At 36.4% G+C, this 12,271-nt stretch overlaps 1 protein-coding gene across 5 annotated transcripts in view; it reads right to left on the bottom strand.

The window, feature by feature from the left end:
- The window catches only part of NOL4 (nucleolar protein 4), a 407,060-nt gene that overhangs the window by 332,735 nt on the left and 62,054 nt on the right, over positions 1–12,271 (bottom strand). Inside the window, exon 2 of one of the 5 annotated variants that reach the window (XM_059140251.1) lies at positions 10,582–10,730. The exons of the other annotated variants lie outside the window; for them this stretch is intronic. The gene's annotated coding sequence lies outside the window, so the exon portion shown is untranslated. The remainder of the gene's footprint in view (positions 1–10,581; positions 10,731–12,271) is intronic. 5 annotated transcript variants of the gene reach the window in all.

The following is a 12,271-nucleotide window of genomic DNA, read 5'->3' as shown; positions in this document are numbered from 1 at the left end:
CTAACACTGGTAAATCCCTTTGGTTCCTTTAGTACTAACAACCAGAGCATGGCAAATAAAAATGAGTTTTAGAGATACTAATATTCATTACAAACTTGATAAAAAAAAAAATAGATCTAAGATACATGGTGTTCATGGCCAGTAGCCTCTAATACAGAAGTAACTTCAAGAAAAAATGTTGGGGTGCCTGGGTGGCTCAGTGGGCTAAGCCTCTGCCTTTGGCTCAGGTCATGATCTCAAGGTCCTGGGATCAAGTCCCACATCGGGCTCTCTGCTTGGCAGGGAGCCTGTTTCCTCCTCTCTCTCTCTGCCTGCCTCTCTGCCTACTTGTGATCTCTCTCTGTGTCAAATAAATAAAATCTTTAAAAATAAATATTTTTTTAAAAAAGAGAGATATTAACATGACAAAAAATTAATTTAAAGCTTTTAAGTTGAAGCAGCTGAACCTGTGAGTCATAATTTCAGAAAAAAGAGAAAGAATTCATTTGGGGAAAATTCCAAGAATAGTAACTGAGTTAGGTACGTATGGACAGAAAGTAAGATGTTTTGACCTAATTGCAAGGAAAGGAATTAGAGCCTAGAAAGATTCTTCCCTTCTAACTTGGTCAGAACTGTGACAAAAGAGTTCCACTGAGATGTCAATGTGAAGATTTAGCTAGTGAGATGTGTAAGTGAGATGTTTTGTCAAAACGTTGGTATCACACTTCCCCAAGAATCCAAACACATTTTATATCCTGTGTTAATACTATTAGGATGATGATGATTTTGCTTACTGCTATTGTTACCTAGATTCACAATCTAATATTCTGAATCATTCTCTTAATCCAGTAATCAGATAACTCTACCTCAGCTCTCCAGTCTACTCCTTCCCCCACTGCTGGACTGGACTCCTGCTCTACTAGCCCAGGAAATGACTTCCGGAGCCTAGACCAGGAATTGCAAATAGGTTTCATTACATGTGCCAAATCTATTGTTGCTAATGGCTACTAATATGCAAAGCCTTGTTTTGGCTTGGGGGAAAGAGTGATTTTATGGGTCAGTATTGTCTACTGCAGGCTCAAAAAATCTGATATGGCACATGTCCTGAGCTTCTGCCAACCCTGGCATAAACTGCAAAAATAGTATTCTTTTTATCATTTTTCCATTAATTTCTCCCTGTTCCAATCTGTCCTCAAATTGCTTAAATATCTTTTTTTAAAAACTCTATATCAACTTAACGATTTATAAATTTCTACTTGACTCTCATGCCTGTAAGATAAAATTCAAACTCCTTAATTTATTATGCACTTAAATTTCTTCATTTGGTCCCAATTGACTTAACACTACTCACCTATTTCCCGTCATTCCAACACATTCTTATGATATTGAACTTCTCAACTTTTCCTGAAAATTTTGTAAAATTCATGACTCATGATTTCTCCATTAGAACCTAAGATTTCTGTGGGCAAAGTCTGCACTTACCTTTTTACAAAGACCCAAATTTGTACCAAGCAGAGAATAATTGGACTATAATTTTTGAGCAGAAAAATGAATAAATTAAGAAATGAATAAATTAACATTTTCTGCTTTCTCCTTCAAATGGCTTTCTTCAACTGGCAAGGTCCTATGCACACTTCAGAACCCTTGCTTTCCAGGAAGATTTCCTTGACTCCTCAAAGCTAAGTTACCCACTTATTCTCCTGGCTTCTGTATCCCTTTGTTCATTGCTGTTTTTAGCATTTAATATGCTATCTTTTGTTCACTTTTTTAAATAATTTATATACTGTGAAATGCTCAGATCTTAAGTATACTTTTCAGCCAGTTTGGGCAAATGCATCAAACAACAAATATTTCCATCACCCTAGATAGTTTTTTCATACTCCTTCTTTGTCAACCCCTTCAAAGAAATGACTGATGATTTCAGACACTAGAGGTTACTATTTGCCAGTACCAAATGTTTATATGAGTGGGATTACACATGTATACTTGTGTACTTGTTTCTCATTTCTTTCATTTAGCATAATATTAAAGATTTATTCATGTTTTTGTCTACAGTTGTCCCTTTTTTAAATTACTGAATAATATTCTATTGCATGGCTAAGCCATAATGCATCCATCTCCAGTTGATGGGGATTTAGGTAGATTCCAGTTTGGCACTCTTATGAAGATAGCTACTATGTTGTATTTTAAATGATCTCTCCACTGTAAGATCCTTACTTTGCACAATGAACTCATCAAGAGAAGATGCTTGGTGATGATTATTTTGAAATTGCATATGTAGAGTAGTCCTTGGTATTTAATACTTGATCAGGAATCATCCAATTGGAGTATAATTTGTGTCTCTCCAACCTGGATGTTTGTAGAATCTCTGCCTGATATAGGTATCAGGAAATGATAAATTATACCTCTTTGTGGCAAACTACTATATTCCATTTACTACCTATGGTTTCTTAGGTAGTAAGAAACTACCCATACATTTTCTCCAAGACTTGGTTTCCTCATCTATAGCATGAAGATAATTATTGCACTGATCTGTTTGGCTTGATGTGAGGATTCCTTGAACTTTGTATGGAATTTAATAAGCTGACTCAACAAAGGTTAGTTGTTAATTTATTCTAATGTGTATCCTTCAAATATCTGACTAAGTCTCTTTCATTAAAAGTTGGAATTTGGAGATGGCTCTCTAAGAAATAAGGGGAAAAGAGTAAAAAGCACCCAGAAGAGCCACCACAATTTAATGAAGAACAAAGTCAAAGGACAGACAGTATCCAAATTTAAGACTTAATATGAAGCTACGTAATCAAGACAGTGTCACAATGGCTAAAGAATTGATAAATAGATCAGTGAAAAAGAAGATGAAGTATAGAAACAGACTCACATAAATATAGTCAACTGATCTTTGACAAAGATCCAAAGGCAATACAATGAAGAAAAGACAGCCAGGGTATGTGGGTGGCTCAGTTGGCTGAGCCTCCAACTCTTGGTATCACCTCAAAATCAGGATCTCAGGGATGTGAGATCAAGCCACAGGTCAGACTCTACATTCAGTGCAGAGTCTGCTTGAAATTCTCTCTCCCTCAGCCTCTGCCCCTCTCCCAGATCATGCACACATGCTCTCTCTCAAATAAATAAATAAAATCTTAGAAATCTCAGTGGTGGGGCACCTGGGTCGCTCAGTTGGTTAAGCATCTGCCTTCGGCTCAGGTCATGATCCCAGGGTCCTGGGATGGAGCCCCGTATTGGGCTCTCTGCTCAGTGGGGAGTCTGCTTCTCCCTCTCCCACTCCCCCTGCTTGTGCATCCTCTGTCAAGTAAATCTTTAAAAAAAAAAAAGAAAGAAAGAAAGAAAGAAAGAAAGAAAAGAAATCTCAGTGGAAAAAAAGAAAAGACAATCTTTGCAACAAATACTGCTGGAGCAACTAGACATCCAAATGCAAAAAAAAAAAAAAAAAAAAAAATTTAATTTAGACAGATACTAGACCCTCTTCACAGAAATTAACTCAAAATAGATCATAGACCTAAATGTAAATCTCAAAACTATAAAAACTCTTAGAAGATAATACAAGAAGAACTCTAGATGACCTTAGGCATGATGATGGTTTTTTTGGTATAAAACCAAAGGTACTATGGATGAAAGAAATAATTGATAAGCTGGACTTCATTAAAATTAAAAACTTCTGCCCTGTGAGAAATACTGTCAAGAGATTAAGAAGACAAGTCACAGATGGGAAGAAAATATCTGCAAAAGGCCTAGCTGATAAAAGATTATTATCCAAAATATACAAAGAACCCTAAAAGCTCAACAACAAGAAAAGGAAAAAACTGATTAAAAAATGGGCAAAAGCTACAAACAGATGCCTCATCAAAGAAGACATACAGAAAGAAAGCAAGCATATGAAAAAAATGTTCCATATCATATGCAATTAGGAAAATGCAAATTAAAATAAGAAGATACCGCTACACACATATTAGAGTGGCAGAAATTCAGGATGCTGACAACACCAAATGCTAGCAAGGATGTGGAACAACAGGAACTCTCACACTGCTGGCAGGAATGCAAAGTGGTACAGTTTCTTAGGAAGACAGTTTGGCAGTTCCTTACAAAACTAAACATTCTCTTCCCATATGATCCAGCAGTTGTGATCCTTGGTATTTATCCAGAGGAGGTGAAAACTTATGTCTACACAAAAACCTGCACACGGAAGTTTATAGCAGCTTTATTCAAAATAGCCAAACCTTGCAAGCAACCAAGATATCCTTCAGTAGGTGAGTGGATCATAAATTGTGGTAGACCCAGTGTTCAAATGAATAAGCTATCAAGCCATGAAAAGACCTGGAGGAACCTTGAGTGCATATTATTAGAAGAAATAAGACAATCTGAAAAGGGCACACACTGTGTGATTACAGACATATGAATATTCTAGAAAAGGCAAAATCATGGAGACGGTCGCTGTCATGAAGATCAGTTGCCAGGGGTGAGAAGGGGGAGAGAGAGAAGGGGCAGGAGGCAGGGAGGAGGGATGAATAGGTGAAGTACAGAGAATTTTTAGAGCTGCAAAACTATTCTTCATAAGATTGTAATGGTAATATGTGTCATTATACATTTGTCAAAACCCACAGAATGTACACAAAGAGTGAATCTTAATGTAAATTATGGGCTTTGGATGATAATGGTATGTCAGTGTAGGTTTACCAGTCGTAACAAATGCACCAGCTGGTGTGGGATTTTGATCATGGGGGAGGCTTATACATGCGTGAGGGCAGGGCATGTACAGAAAATCTGTACTTTTGCTCCATAGCGCCACAAACCTAAAATTCATCTTAAAAATAAAGTTTATTTAAAAGAAAAAAAAAAATTTAAAGTGAGTGAAAGCCTTGTTTCCTTGCATAACCACTATGGAAAATCACTTAAGTGGACCAAAAACCAGCTCAAGGCATTTTATTGTAAGGTAACCTAGGCCAATTAAAAAAACAAAATTGAAAGTTCACACAAAAAAAATTAGAATTTAAAAAATCTCTTATGTCTCTTTTAATTGTATGTATTTCTAAAAATACTTCTTTGTATTTTAGACTCACATTGAAAAACAAAAACTTGCCAAGGCTATAAATCATTCACATCTACTAATCTTTTCTTAAAAAACAAAGACTTTCCACCATAAAACAATTACAAAGGATTACAAAGGATTAATAGAACCACAGTGTTAAAATGCACAGCTCTTAAAATGCAAACTGGGGCAGCTACTGTGAAAAACAGAATGTAGGTTCCTCAAAAAATTAAAGATGACACTACCTTACAATTCACTAATTGCACTACTGGGTAATTAACTATAGAAGATGAAAACACTAATTCAAAAGGATACATGCACTATGTTTTCTTCATTATTTATAATAGCTAAGATATGGAAGCAGTGCAAGTATCCATAGATAGATGAATAGATAAAGATGTGGCAGAAATTCACATACAAAGGAATATTATTTAACCATAAAAAAGAATGAAATCTTACCATTTGAAATGACATGGATGGAACTAGAGAGTATAATGGGAAGAGAAATAAGCCAGTCAGAGAAAGACAAATACCATATGATTTCACCCATATGTATATCTTAAGAAGCAAAACAAATGAACAAAGAAAGAAAAAGAGAGAGACAAACATAACACAGACTCTTAACTATAGAGAACAAACAGATGGTTACCAGAGGGGAGGCAGGTGTGCTGATGGGTGAGATAGGTGATAGGGTTAAAGAGGGCACTTGCTACAATGAGCAGTGGGTGATGTACGGAAGTGCTCAATTACTATCTTGCACACCTGAAACTAGTATTACACTGTATGTTAACCACCTGGAATTAAAGTAAAAACTTTAAAAATGAATAAAAATAAAAATAAAATAAATACACAGCTCTCAAAATAAGGCAACTTTCTAGGGTCCTGTGAGCAATGGGCCATTAAGACTTGAAACAGAAACCTTTACATAAAAACAAAACCCTAGGGGCACCTGGGTGGCTCAGTGGGTTAAGCCTCTGCCTTCAGCTCAGGTCATGATCCCAGGGTCCTGGAATAATAGAGCCCCACATCGGGCTCTCTGCTCCCCAGGGAGCCTGCTTCCCTCTCTTTCTGCCTGCCTCTCTGCCTACTTGTGATCTCTGTGTCAAATAAATAAATAAGAACCTCGAAACAAGGTGAACACATGTAGTGAAAAAAAAAATGGAATAGGAAAATATCTGCCCATTTGAAAACAGGGATGACAAGGTGACTTGTCTTATTTTCATTTATCTCTATTGAGAAAGAAAAAAAAGGCTCACCTTTGAGAAAACAAAGAAGAAAAACTGATAGAGCTATTTAGATAAAGCTATTTAGATTTAGATGAGTCAATTATCATATGGTTTCACCATATGAAGTTGGAAGGGGAGGTGAACCATGAGAGACTATGGACTCTGAAAAACAATCTGAGGGTTATGAAGGGGTGGGGGATGGGAGGTTGGAGGAACCAGGTCGTGGGTATTAGAGAGGGCACGGATTGCATGGAGCACTGGGTGTGGTGTAAAAATAAAGAATACTGTTATGGCTGAAAATAAAATAATAATAATAATAATAATAATAATAATAAATATGATGAATTCCAAACAGGATAATTTTGTTTTTTTAAAAATCCACTCTGGAATACATCTCTGTTAAACTGCTGATATCCACAGACTGACCACCTTAACAAGTAGCCAGAAAGACAGAATAGATTATTTTTAAATACCAGCTATTTGTCCAACTGCAAAGTTCTCAGTAATCACAAAACCAGAAGACAATAGAATAATAGTTTCATGCCTTAACTGTAAATGCATATTAATGTAGGACTGTATACTCAGGTAAACTATCATTCAAGAATGAATTTTGGAACAAAAACCAAAAGCATTTACTACTCTTACTAAGGGAACTTAAAGGAAGTACTTTAAATTCAAGAAAATTATTAGATGATTTTTAGAAAGGAAATACTAAAATTATAAGCATAATTTAGCACTTCCTAATAGATAAGTCAGATCCTTAAGGTGTCAATACTAAAGAGTTTTTACCCCTAATATTTAAGAGGAAAGAGAAGTATGGAATAGTTAAAAGATAAATGCCAAAATTAAGAGTTTTGCTTCTGTATCTAGGAACATAGATATTTTGTCTATTAAAAATAATTCCATTTGTCTATGAAAATAAGGCTGTTGTGAATATTCTCTTCATATTTTTAGTATATCCATGCATTTATTTATTTCTTTTAGACATATGACTAAGAGTAGAAATGTATAGTTACAGAGTATATTTATGTTCACATTGCATGACTTCCAATATTTAAGAAATCATCACAGATTTCTAGAAGGCCTGGAATCATAAAGCAAGATGAGCTCATTTTAAAAGACCCTTAACTTGCATATCTACCTCCAACACACACTAATCTTTGATGCTATGCCTTTACTTAATTCTATAATGTCATGATGTATATTAAACCCATTATGTGAAAATAAGCTTTTATTTGTTGAGTACTTCCTATTGTATCTCAGACTGTGCTAAATGCTTCACATGTATTACACCTTTTAATCTTCTTAAGAGTCATCTATCATTCTCATTTCACAGGGGGGCATTTGGGACTCAGATAAATTCATACATTCTCCAAGGTCACGTATAGAGACCACGGAATGCACTGCCAGGGAATAAATAATGAATATGGTGCAGAATGGAGATCCTTTCAGTAGAAGAAGTCTAGGATCAGGGCATCTCTGGAAAAACTAGCCTCACTAAACACAGAGGCACATATGAATCACAATGTTTATAAAATATCAAGTGTGCTAAGACAGACATTATATTCTAATAAAGAGCTCTCAAAATAGTGTAACTTAAATAAATAGAAATGCATTTCGCTCCCACCTAACAGTCAGTGGTTTGGCCAACGCAATAGTTTTGCCATCAGAAACAGGTGACAAGGATTCTCTAAACTTCACTGGTTGCCAGCCAGAAGAAAAAGTGAAAGGCAGTCTAAGAAACAAGTTGCATTCTTTGCAGCATTGGTCCAAACTTCACCGTAGGACCACACCAACAAAGAAAGCTAGAATATGTAGTCAGCAAATTGGTCAAATGCAGTCAGGTATCCTGCTGAAATTCAGATGGTTCCATTTTTAAAAAGAAAAAGAAAAAAAAAAAAAACAAGGAATATGAAAAAATGGAAACCTCTGCCTCATTTACTAGTCAGATTTGACAGAAACAGGACAGGTACCAAGATGAAACAAGGAAACAGCCAGAAAAGCAGTGGTGTAAAGTCCAGTTGGGGGACGCTCGAATACCCATCTGGGGACAGTGACCTCATATGGTAGCTAATGAGAAGCCTTTTTAAAAATAAGTATTTTTTAAAAATAGAGCATAGAATAAAAATGCACATATCATAAATATACAGCCTGCTAAATTTGTATAAATGTACCCATGTCAGAATCACTCAGCTCAAATTTAAGTTTCAGCTCTCCCACCAGCATTTTCATGCCCTTCCCAATCACCAACCTTGTTCACCTCCCTGAAGATAACCATGACCTAACTTTTCTATGTAGATCCATGTTACTTATCTTGTCATGCCATTACGTTTGTGGGATTCAAATATGTGGTATGTGGCAGGATTTTTTAATGTTTTACTGCTGCACAGTACTCCATTACAGAACATGCCATAATTTTTTATTTAAATTTAAATAATTAATATATAGAATATTATTAGTTTTAGAGATAGAGTTCAGTGATCCATCAGTCTTACATAACAGTCAGTGCTAATTACATCCCACATTCTCCTTAATGCTCATTACCCAGGTCCCCTATTCCCACATCCCCCTCCCTTCCAGCAACCCTCATTTTGTTTTCTACAGCAGAGTCTCTCATGGTTTGTCTCCCTCTCTGATTTCATCTTGTTTAATTTTTCCCCCCTTCCCCTATGCTCCTCTGTTTTGTTTCTTAAATTCCACATATGGATGAAATCATATGATTATTGTCTTTCTCTGATTGACTTATCTCGCCTAGAATAATACCTTCTAGTTCTATCCACAGTGTTGCAAAAGGCAAGCTTTCGTTTTTTGATGGCTGCATAATACTCTACTGTATACACATATCACACCCTCTTTATCCATTCATCTGGTGATGGACATCTGGGCTCATTGCATAGTTCAGCTAATTGTGGACATTGCTGCCATAAACATTGTGGTGCAGGTGCCCCTTTGGATCATTACATTTTCAACTTTTTGAGGAGCCTCCATACAGTTCTTCAGAGTGCCTGGACATTCCTTGCATTCCTACCAACAGACAGGGTTCCCCTTTCTTGGGAAAATGCCGTAATTTATTTAACCATTGTCTTCAAGATAAACATTAGAGTTGTTTCCAGTTTTCAGCTATTAAAAATAACTCTGCTATAACAGCTTCCTTGTGTTTTTTGGTACATCCATTATTCATTTGTTTTGGCTATATACCAGAGGAGTAGAATTTCTTCATAGAACATACTTAAGTTTGACTTCTGTAGCTCATGCTAAATAGTTCTTCCCAAATAGCTGTATCATTTACTGTTCCCCTGGCAGTACAGGAGCATTCCAATCAAGCTACATTCTCACCAACACATGGGAATATCATTCTTTTTTCATTGTAGCTGTTCTGGCCGTTGTGAATTTCATTTGTCTGCTGACTACTTAGTAGTTTTAATTTTCATTCCTCCGATGACTACTCAGGTTGAGGACCCTTTCTTAAATTTATTAGTCATTTGGAGAGCTATTCTTGTTGAGTATCTCTCTTAACTGCCTATCATCTTTCTCTTGGGTGGTCTTTTTAACTTATACGTGTTCTATAGATTGCCTGAATATGAATCCTTTGCTAGTTTGTAATTTTCTTCTCAGTGAACAGCTTTTGAATTTTTTTTTGATGTTTCACTTTCTTTTGTTAATTTTTTATTTTTTATAAACATATATTTTTATCCCCAGGGGTACAGGTCTGTGAATCACCAGGTTTACACACTTCACAGCACTCACCAAAGCACATACCCTCCCCAATGTCCATAATCCCACCCCCTTCTCCCAACCCCCCTCCCCCCAGCGAGAGTGGCAAGAACAGTTCCGTGCTTTGAGAAAATTCATCTGCCATGAATATGAAAGAGTCAAGCAGAGAAATGTTAAAAGGATAATGTATATATTTCCTGATAATGTATGTATATATACAATGAGATCTGAGTTTAGACAGAGGGCAATAATAATAAAAAGAAAAGGAAAAAGATGAGAGAGATACTTTACAAAGGTTTGATTCATCTATTCACTACTGAGAAGACTTGAAAACAGATTAAGAAAAATATGGGATACGGGCCATTTATGAAGGACAATGAATATGGGATACAATGCAGTCAATATTGACAGATGGAAACTTAGGAAAATGAAAGTTTTGAATTACTGAAGAATGTTTACTTTGGAATTCATTTTTACTATAATGATCATACCAAGTAGCAGCAAGGCCCAATTTCCCCCAACTTAGAGGCTTTTTTAATTCTTGCCATGATTAACAACTCCATATTCATTTTCTTTTCAGATCACTCCAGAAAAAATAAAATGACAAAACAGGGGCACCTGGGTTGCTCAGTCAGTTACGAGTCTTCCTTAGGCGTAGGTCATGATCCCATGATTCCAGAGTCCTGGGATTGAGTCCTGCATCAGGCTCCCTGCTTGTCCCTCTCCCATTCCCCCTGCTTGTGTTCCCTCTCTTGCTGTCTCTTTCTCTGTCAAATAAATAAATTTTTTTTAGGACAAAACAAAGGCTTAAGGAAAGTTTTATATATATATATATATATATATATATATATATATATATATATATATATATATATATATATTTTTTAATCAGAAAGGAACAGAAAACCCTTCAAGGAGAATCTTCCCGAGAAGGGATATTTGAGCAGTAACTCTAAGATTGTTGAAACATTCCCCATTTCCTCCTACCCTCAAGATTAGCCACAATGCCCTTCCTTTCTTGGTTCTTAACCCACCTATAAAGAAGTTAGATGTAAAGGTTGCAGAACCTTCCTCAAGTGGTTTCATTAAAATCCTTATTCGCAGGGTGCCTGGGTGGCTCAGTGGGTTAAAGCCTCTGCCTTTGGCTAGATTCATGATCTCAGAGTCCTGGGATCCAGGCCGGCATGGGGCTCTCTGCTCAGCAGGGAGCCTGCTTCCCTTCCGATCTCTCTCTCTGCCTGCCTCTCTGCCTGCTTGTGATCTCTGTCAAATGAATAAATAAAATCTTAAAAAAAAAACAAAAAAAAACCCTTATTTGAACGAGACTTCAAGTCCTCTGTCATCATCAGGGCCAACATCATCTAACATCTACTGAACACTGACTTACACTATATACTGTATGCATTATTTGATCCCTGTAAATTCTGAAAATAAATATTACACTATTATTACTATTCTATAGCAGAAAGTTTAAGCAGTTTGCTCAAAGTGACAGAGCTAATAAGTCATGGACCTTGGACATAAACCAGGGCAGCCTGATTCTAGAGCTTCTTTCTTACCTATTGTTTTCTACATTCTCCTTGCCAGCCTTCATGAATCATTGACAGTTAAGGTTATAAAAGAATAAGAATCATAACAATTAGGATCTAGTAGGGAGTACCTAGATGTGGAAAGTCCCATAGGGCATGGTGCACTCTAAGGAGAGACATGAAATTGAGACCCAATGTGAGTGACAAAGACTATTGAAAATACCTCATGTCAGTTCACTTATCTCCCTCTCCACTTCTACCTAGCTCCCTGTCATCACTAATCTTCCAATCACTAACACTTATATTATCTTTAATTTGCTTTCCATCTCTAAACTGTCACCTCCTCTAATTCATTCTCCATCCCACAGCCAGAATAATCTTTTTAAATTATAACACAGCTCATATCACTCTTCTTAAAAACATTTCATGGCTTCCCACTGGACACAGGATAAAACTCCTTATTAGAGCTCCTCAAATCCTACAAAATTTGACCCCTCCTTCCCTTTCTACCCTAACCCTGCTCCTCACTTTCCTTCTCACCATGCACATTGCTTTTTATATCAATTCCATGAATACAAGAAGCCCTTCCTTACCGCAGGATCTTGATGACTGCTAGTCTCTCTGCCTGACCTGTTCTTTCTCCATCAACTTCAATATTTGGCTTCTTCTCATCCTCATCTCAACACAAGAACTTTTCTTTATCATACAGCAGCCTGGTTACTTCTGTAGCAGACTTTCTAAAGAGCTGCAATTTGATACTTGGTCATAAAAGTAGTAGT

This window comes from Mustela lutreola, chromosome 11 (assembly GCF_030435805.1).
Source record: "Mustela lutreola isolate mMusLut2 chromosome 11, mMusLut2.pri, whole genome shotgun sequence".
Taxonomy (NCBI): domain Eukaryota; kingdom Metazoa; phylum Chordata; class Mammalia; order Carnivora; family Mustelidae; genus Mustela; species Mustela lutreola.
This window is presented reverse-complemented; position numbering and strand designations above follow the sequence as displayed.